The sequence below is a fragment of the Phascolarctos cinereus genome, unplaced genomic scaffold (genome assembly GCF_003287225.1).
Source record: "Phascolarctos cinereus isolate Bilbo 61053 unplaced genomic scaffold, phaCin_HiC Scaffold_726;HRSCAF=1367, whole genome shotgun sequence".
Lineage (NCBI taxonomy): Eukaryota > Metazoa > Chordata > Mammalia > Diprotodontia > Phascolarctidae > Phascolarctos > Phascolarctos cinereus.
The window spans coordinates 418038502-418046508 of record NW_027556098.1 but is presented as its reverse complement, the minus strand read 5'-3'; the positions used below and the strand labels follow the sequence as shown (position 1 = coordinate 418046508).

At 38.7% G+C, this 8007-nt stretch overlaps 1 protein-coding gene and 1 pseudogene across 1 annotated transcript in view; both read left to right on the top strand.

Annotated features, from left to right (window-relative positions):
- Positions 1-922: 922 nt before the first annotated feature.
- LOC110219878 (grpE protein homolog 1, mitochondrial pseudogene) lies at positions 923-1703 on the top strand (annotated as a pseudogene).
- Positions 1704-3354: 1651 nt separating this feature from the next.
- The window catches only part of LOC110219879 (putative small intestine urate exporter), a 49171-nt gene continuing 44518 nt past the window's right edge, over positions 3355-8007 (top strand). Inside the window, 2 exon segments of the mRNA XM_078145956.1 lie at positions 3355-3483; positions 6660-6789. The gene's annotated coding sequence lies outside the window, so the exon portion shown is untranslated.

Here is an 8007-nt window from a genome sequence, read left to right as displayed (position 1 = left end):
TAAAAGGCCTAAATACTGTGTTTGTGTAACTTTCACAAAATTGTTTTTATTTTTCCTTAAAACAAATTCTAAAGTGATGCCCCAAAACTTATTAAGATATTTCTTTCAAACCACAATTTAGAAATTCACAGTAGAGAAATTACATTTTAGTCACAAATTGAGTCTCAAGTTTGTGATGCCTGCCAAAAGTTTGGAGACTGGGGTAAAAAGATTACCTTTTTTCTTCTCTGTCTTATCTGCCATCCTAACTTGGCCAGAGGTAACAGGCAGAGAGAGAGATTCTACCTTTTTGGAAGGTTTCAGAAATTCTGTGGGAAAGGTTTCATTCTTTACATCTTTCCTTTTGGTTGATCAGGACACAGGAAAAACTCAGCTGGACTTACCCACACAAAACACTGACCATGCTAACAACATAGTTTATATTACACAAAAAAAATATACTTCTAGCTTCAGGCTACTAATTTTTTGCTCTTTTTAGTCCTGCTTAACATGGAGATCTTAAACAAGACTCAGGATCATCAAACTACCTGAAAATCATAGCAAAAATTTCTGTTTAAACCTGTTTCAAGAATTGATCAATGAAACCTGTTCAGAACAATTAAAACCAGAGGGCAAAGGGCCAATTGAAATAATCCATTGGCTGCCTCCTGAGGGAAAAATAAATGAAAACTACCAGCAATACCATAGTCAAAATCCCAAACTTCTAGGTCAAAGAAAAAATATTTCAAATAGCCAGAAAGAAAGAGTTCAGGTACCAAGGAACCATAGTTAATATGATATAAGACATGGCAGCTTTCAGAGATATCTTGGAATATGAAATTCCAAATGCAATGGATAAAAGCTTGCAACCAATAACTTATTCTGTGAAACAGTGTAATTTTCCTATGGAGGAAAAATGGGCTTTTAATAATGTGCTTGGCTTTCAAGCATTACTGACAAATAAAAAAGATGAATAAAAAATCTAAATATTAAAATTTAGATAATTTAAAATTATTAACATGTAAACAGACATTAAGAGATAACCATAAAGTCAGGGATGAGGGGGTGGCCATGGCGGCGCAGTGCTCAGGTTTGATGCGATGGACTTTCTCGGAGATCGCCCTCTTGCTCCAGACTTCTTCTAGACTCCTCTGTACAGCAGCAAAACAGAAAAATAGTGGCCAAAACTTAGAAGACGACTCGAATCAAAATGAACAGAAGACAGACAGTACCTCTACAGAAAAGACACTAACTGAAGACAAGGTCAGATTAGAAGAATAGCTGCAAGAAACCTGGGAGAAGTACAAGCGAGCCTTAGCCAATTCGAAGAACTTGCAAGAGCGAAGTCAGAAATTAGTAGAAGAGGCAAATTCTATGGCGTTCAAGGTTTCTGTAAAGATTTATTAGAAGTTGCTGAAATTTTGGAAAAGGCAACAGCAAGTGTCCCAAAAGAGGAAATAAAGGAAGAAAACCCTCATTTGAAGAACCTGTATAAGGGTCTTGTCATGACTGAAGTCCACATTCAAAAAGTGTTCAAAAGGCATGGTTTGCTCGAACTAGATCCTGTTGGTACCAAATTTGATCCCTATGAACATGAAGCCTTGCTCCATACTCCAGTAGAGGGGAAGGAGGCTGGCACCATTGCACTAGTAACCAAAGTTGGGTATAAGCCACATGGGTGAACCTTGAGACCTGCTTTGGTAGGTGTTCTTAAAGAACTGTAGCAGTCTAACTTTCTAACTCTTTCTTCCCCACACTCAAATGTATACAGCTTATTAGATGGATATTTTCTCCTTCAAACACTTCTAACATTTTCTCACTCTTCATGGAAGTAACCAGTGGCTCAACAGAAAATTCACCCAGTCTTGAAATTGCATTGTTTAATGAATTGGATAATTTGGAAAGTTTGCACAATTGATTTAAGTATTGCATATCTAAAGAACAGAGCCTCTGAGGCAATCTTGTACTGTACAGTATGTTCAATGATGTTTTTCTGTTAATAACCCTGGCTATTTGAAAGGTATGTTCAGTGAATAATATGTCTCCAGGAATTCTACAGTGTGACTGGCCAGACAGATTTATGGGGTTGTTTTTGTTTTCTATTTTATCATTCTGGAGGTTTTTTTCTTTTGTACTATGAAAAGGTTATGAGAAAAGCTCTTTGAAATTGATAAAATGATTAGATCAAACCAACAGATTTTCTCTCCGCAACAAATTTTATAATAATCTTTGAGAGAACTGTACTTCAGTTCCTTGTTTATGTTGCTGTCTTGCTGGCAAAAATTTTGGTGGCTTCTAGCTTTTCCTTGGGGTACACTGATATGTATACAGTGCTGTTTATTCTGAACCATTATGTGAACTTCAAAAAAGAAGCTATTTAAATGATATCTAAGTATTACATATTATTCAACTATCACTAATAATTTCTCCAATATTTGGGTTTTGTTTCAGACCTTTAGGTAAATAAACCATTGTTAGTAGTCCTTTTCATGTTTACAGTTATCATTTTGCCAGTTAAGCAATTTGATTTGGCCCTGAAAATCTGGGGAAATGTTTGCAGCCTTTTTGAGTGTTATATTTAAAAGTAGAAGTATGTTGAAATCAGTGTCTGAAATAATCTCAACAAATGGATTTAATTTTACATTCTTTGGTAAGTTCTACTTTCCCAGAGTTTAGGAACCAAGTACTGGGTGAGCTTTTTAAAACATAGTTTAAATTTATTATTTAAAAGGATTAAAACTGTAATTTGCACTAAAAAAAAACAGAGATAACCACAAAGGTAAATAAATCTGAACTTTGGAAGGGGGCACACAATGATGAAGTGTTTATATCCTATTAAAGCAGACAAAACAAATATTCTTCCAGGGTTCCAGTATACTCATGGTTATTGAAGGATTTAAATGAGACAGAAGGTCTGGGTGATTTTGTTCTCTTTTGTTCTGTCTTAGAAGACAGAAAAGAGAAAAGAATGTCATGGGGAAGAAAGGAAGAGGAAGAGGAAACTTAGTATCTCACATAATACGCTGCCTGAGACGAAAAATATATTGAAAGAGAGGGAAGTTGTATGAATACAGACGACCCATGAACCTCCCTCTCATCTGAACCAGAAAGAAGGATTTTACACACACACACACACACACACACACACACACACACACACACACACACACACTCCCCTTACTTGTATTTGTAGCACTGTAAAGCACTGGCACAGTGCTTTAGCTATTCATCTCTGTAAAGAAAGAGGCAGGCCTTTGACAGCACTCATCCTAACTCCAATCATCTTCTCTATCCAGTTAACCATCAAGCTGCCTCTTGAGAAAATAAAAGGGAGTTAAAAATTAAACTGCAAAGTAAGATAAACTTTAATCTGGAAGAGGTAAAGCCAAAGTATCTCTAATGAAACTGAAGGTGTTACCTGGTGAAAGTTGTTTTCCACCTAAATCCTGTATGATGCTGAGAAAATCTCGGTGAGGAAAGAAGGAGCATTTGGTTCTTCCTCAGGTTTGTCCTTAATATCTTCTGATTAAAATGTCCATTTTGGACTAAGGGACCTGCCCCATCTCTTTATCTAAGCAATACCTAATTAACTGAGCCTCTCTGATAAAGAACTTTATTCAAAGGTGAGAGGGGAATATTATGCAGCTGTGACACTGATTCCTTATATTTTACCCCCTCAAAAGTAGGTAAAGAAGTAAAATAGGAGAGGGAGTGAAAGATTATTGTTGTGGAGGTCAGTGGTTTCTAAACCATAGTGATCTCTGGCTTAGAAACATCTCCAGAACACATCATAAAACTTGAAGGTCACTTTTGGCTATTAAGTTCTACTTTCAAAAATGCCAGGGTCTCCTGGGATGAATCCTTTAAACACCTAAATGGCCCCTGAAAAAGTGTCTTTTTGATTGCCGAGAGAGATTTGGAAGAAATAGTTTGGTGGGGGTGTAGGATACCAGAGAGCCAAAGTGTGGTATGCACACAATGAACGTGCTTCAACTTGAATAATTAATAAAATTGATGATAATGATGATGATGATGATGACAAACTAGCTTTTACATAGCACTGCAAGGTCTGAAACAACATTACAAATGTAATCTCATCTGAACCCAGGGACCTGAGTTCAAATCCTGCCTCAGATATGTATTAACTGTGTGCCTAAGGGCAATATAGGGAGGGAGGGAGGGAGAGAGAGGGAAGTAAGCATTTAAAAAACCAGGCACTGCCCTAAGTGTGCTTTACAAATATTATCTCATTTGCTCCTCATAATAACCCTTCAAGGTAGGTGCTATTATTCTCATTTTGTAGCTGTTCATTTGTTTTCAGTTGTGTCTGACTCTACAAGACCCCATTTGGGATTTTCTTGGCAGAGATACTGGAATGGTTTGCCATTTCCTTCTCCAGATCATTTTACAGATGAGGAAACTAAACTGAGGTTAAGCAACTTGAGTTTAAATGACGGTGGTTAAGTAAGGCAAAGAGGACTAGGTGAGTTGCCCAGAGCCACACAGCTAGTAAATGTGTGAGACCAAATTTGATCTATGATCTTCCTGAGTCCACGTCTAGTGCTCAATCTACTGTGCCATCAGATGCCTCTAATTAAGTTAAATTTCAAGTTCCTGGATCTTTTAAAAGGTAGAAGAAGCAACAGCCAAAAGAGAGTCTACACCTGATCTGACTTCCACTGGCCAGGAGGAACTGACTATTGGGGTGATGAGCTGAGGCTGGTGAGGGGATCTGAATAACAAAAGGGGAGTGGGTACCTATGTTAGGAGAAAAAGGAGGCCCAAAGAACATAAAAAGCCTCTACCTGCACAATGGGGTAAGAAATGACAACAGAGCAACAGCAGAGGTTCTCAAAGCTTATTTTATATCTGTTTTGGCAGCTGAAAAGTGAATGACTTTTGTACCGGAAATGACTGTGCAAAATTTGTAATACCTAATGAAGGAATCCTTCCTATAGAAGCCCTGGGAAGTTCTAGTCCTATTGTTGTTCAGGAACTTTCTGTACTCTGTTTTAAAGGTCACGATTCTCTGTTTTAAAGTACAATATTGGTATCCCTGTTTATTAAAAACTGCTGGAATCATTAGTATAAGGTAGAATCTGGTGGTGATCTGGGCACCTCTTAGAAGCCCCACAAGAGAAACCAATAGAGTGTTTAGTATGGAAATCTTGTTATTTTAACAATAGCTATAACACAGGTAGTGATTTTAAAATTCTCCTGCATTAGCTGGAAAGGGAATCAGAAAATGGACGAGTGAGATTGGAAGAGGAACAACAGCCTTGAAAGTACTGAATAACCAGCACCATCTTGGCCATTATGTATGAAGAGACCCATGATACAAAATAAGAGGAAAACCAGAGAGATGCCATCTGACAGTCATAAACCAAAGTCCAAAAATTAGACTGTCTATGTCATTACCTGGAGCATCGTTGTGGTGCAGTAGGCAGTGTTGGGCTCCAAGGTAGGAACACTCACCTTCCTTGGTTCAAATTGACCTCGGACACTTACCTGCTGTGTGACCCTGGACAAGTCACTTCACCTTGCTTACCTCAGTTTCCTCATCTGCAAAATGAGCTGAACAAGAAAATAGAAAACCACTCTATTTTGTTTGCCAAGAAAACCCCAAATGGGTCATAAAGAGGCAAACAGAACTGAAACAAATGAATAACAAAAACTAGCCTGATCTAAGCAAGCCATGACAAAGAGAAATACAAAGTTGAAGGGAACCTCCTACAAGTACTTAGGATGCAAAACTGCCCAAGGCTCTTAGAGCTGCTGGCTGTCAGTCACGTTCAATGTCAGGGAATTCTACTTGTCTCTTGATTGCCTGGGGCCAAAGGTTTTAACCCTGGAAGTGTGAGAGGATAATCTCATTCAGTCCTTTCATTTTACCCAGAAGGAAGACTAGGACTAGAGAAGAGTAGTGACTCCTGTAAGGTCACAGGGCTAGCAGAGCCAAGCCATGTATTAGTGGTTATATGGGCCCCTTGCTGTGCCTTGAGCACAACACTCTATATTCCAACTCCAGGTATTTGTCCTGGCCATCCCCTATGTCTGTAATGCTATCCCTTCTTACCTCAGTGCACAGGCTTTCCTGGCTTCCTTCAAGTCTCAAGTAAAATCTCAGCTTCCCCATGAAGCCTTTCCTAACCCCTCTTAATTCTAGTGCTCTGTTATCTCCAATTAATCCTGTATATACTCTGCATATACACTACTGTCTCTCCCATGAGATTATAAATTCCTTGAAAGCTGGGACTATTTGGGGTTGGTTGGTTTCTTTGTTTCTTTAGGGACTGGCCTTTCTTTGTATGTCCCATCCCTGGAACACAATAAATAAGCATTTAATTAATGGTTGTTGACTAACTGACCATTTGCACATTTAGAAATGGCAACTTATGACAGTTCAAAGAAACATGCCCAAGATAAAACAGCCTCTGGAATGATATTCATACATATTTAAACATGTAGAGGACAGCAAACATCATAGAGTTGATTATAATTTACATGATTATCAAAATGCATCTTAAATGTCAAAAATATGAATTTTAAAAGCCCAGCATGTGGGCTTTTGTGATGGTGGACAATGATGATGATTTAGAGAAAAGTACCCAGATACCTGACTGAGCCATGAGAAAGTTGTATTTCAGAATTGCAGATGGCTGTGGACATTGTTCTTTCAGGAGGTGAAAGTCAACCCCTGGGAAAAGAGCAGCGTGATGGAGTCTTTGGACAATGCCAGCTCCTGTGTGAGGGAGACCTTCAGCCCACAGGAAGAGGAAGGAAGGAAGCAGCAGCACCCAAAAGTGAAAAGTAAGGTCATAAAGTGCCATCCTCCCCACTCAAGCATGACTCCTGAAGAGCTCTTGAATTCATCCAATTCATTTCAACAAATTTGTTGATTATTCCTGGATGCAAAAAACTCTGCTAGGACTATGGAAGATGCAGAGAGGGATAAGAAACACTCTTGTTCTCATGGAATTTTACAATGGAACGAATGAATAAATGAAATCATATTTAAGTGCTTACTATGTACCAGCACTGAGCTGAGTGCTAGGGATACACATACAATGTCAAAGGCAGGCCTTGTCCTCAAGGAACTTACATATTATCAGACCAAGACAGCATGTTAAGAGGAGTACTGGTCAAAAGTATTTTGGTTTGGAAATGATCACCACAATGGCTAGCACTTATATAATGCTGTAAGTATTATCTTATTTAATCCTCACAACCTTGCCAGTTCATTATCCCCATCTTAGAGACAAAGGGCTGAAGGGGTTAAGTGACTTGCACAAGGGTCACATAGTTATCTGAGACAAGATTGGAACTCAGGTCTTCCAAGTCTAGCATTCTATCCACTATGCCACCCAACTGTCAAATTTAAAGGGGATAGTTAAATAAATTCATGAGTGTAGATTGCCACACACACTTCATAGAAATAATGGCAGTAAGAATTTGACTATGGTTTCCTGAACTAGAAGGTCAGTGGGTTAGAAGGGTAGCAGAGAGAACACTGAAGATTATGTTCTCTCAGCTGTGGTCTCAGGTCTTGGTGGAGAAATAAATGAAAGGAAGACAGATAGGAGTAAAGTAGAAAGAAAAACTAAGATAGGTAACAAATAACCATAACAGATGAAACTAAGTATGGTAAATAGATATAGTAATGGATAGATATAGATAAATGCAAATAGTAATAGATAAAACAAAACATGTCCACAACCACTTCCCAATATCTCTATCCTTTCCAGGATCTGCCTCAATCCAGAACTGAAGGTCCCACCCCTGTGGTTCTGGATTCTGATTGGCAAGGTCCTAGCCTGGCCCAGTCTCAGGTTCATGGCCATCGTCATACCTTTTGGTGGTGGCTATACTCCCACTCCCTTCTCACAAGCATTTCCACTCTACCTCTAGAATAGCAATCAAATGGATGCTACCATTTCTGGGAAGGACGCATCAATCAACCTTCCCCTTACTCCAATCATCATTCTCTCTTGACTTCATACTCCAAAACCCTCCTCTCTGGGTATTTCT